The following is a 1,097-nucleotide window of genomic DNA, read 5'->3' as shown; positions in this document are numbered from 1 at the left end:
TTATGGTGTCTGAAGAACTAAGTTTAGTTCTTGAGCCTTTCTAGCGATGAGACCTACTCTTCAGTATTTATATGAAAAATAGAGCAAAAACAAAAGGGAACAAAATTACACAACCAAGCAAACACTCAGATTTCTTAGAAACACAAAGAGTTATAAGAACAACTTATCTTATTAGCTTTAGAAACTACTCAAAACTAAACCTCTCAATATATTTCACTTAGATCATATGGAACACCTCTCCATTAGACCTATATTTATATGAAAGACAATTCCCTTTAACATGTGGGATATGGAAAACACAAACCTAACCTAAATAGAAACTTCCTTTTCCTATTTCTAGGTTTCCTTATTGTGTTTATCTTAACATATTAAACATCTAATAATATGTTAAGTTTCCACAAGCTTGGAATTATCCAACATTCACTCCATTAATTCCAACTTGAATTAGGGAGATCAATTTCCTAAACTCCGATTAATCTCCTCATTTGCTTGAACATAATCTTTGCTAATGGCTTGGTAAGGATGTCAGCCTTCTGCTCAACACCCGGCACATTCTCCACTTCGATATTCCCGTTCTCTACACACTCACGAATGAAGTGATACTTCTTGAGTCCATGCTTCCTCCTTCCATGGAAAACTGGATTCTTGGTTAGAGCAATGACTGATTTGTTGTCGATCCTAAGCTTGACTCTCTCACCTTCTTTGCTTAGTATCTCACTCAACAATTCCTTGATCCATATAGCTTGCTTCGCTGCTTCTGTTGCTGCCATGAATTCTGCTTCGCATGATGACAATGCAACCGTCTGCTGCTTCTGCGACGTCCAAGTAATCAGTGATGAACCGTAGTAGAATGCATGTCCTGACGTGCTCCTCCCGTCATCGAGATCAATGTTGTGACTGCTGTCACTATAACCAACGACACTCCTTGACCCATCTCTCTTGAAGAACAGACCGTAGTTTGTTGTTCCTTTCACATATCGCAATATGTGTTTGATGGCTTGTCCGTGAGAGTCTCTCGGATTGTGCATGTATCTGCTAAGAACACCTACTGCGTAACACAGGTCGGGTCTTGTGTGAAGCAGATACCTCAAACATCC

General features: G+C 39.3%; 1 pseudogene; it reads right to left on the bottom strand.

Moving 5' to 3' along the window:
- The window catches only part of LOC106338367, an 11,934-nt pseudogene continuing 10,837 nt past the window's right edge, over window positions 1-1,097 (bottom strand).

Source organism: Brassica oleracea, chromosome C4 (assembly GCF_000695525.1).
Source record: "Brassica oleracea var. oleracea cultivar TO1000 chromosome C4, BOL, whole genome shotgun sequence".
Lineage (NCBI taxonomy): Eukaryota > Viridiplantae > Streptophyta > Magnoliopsida > Brassicales > Brassicaceae > Brassica > Brassica oleracea.
Note: the sequence above shows the minus strand (reverse complement) of the source record. Positions and strands in the feature narration are given on the sequence as shown.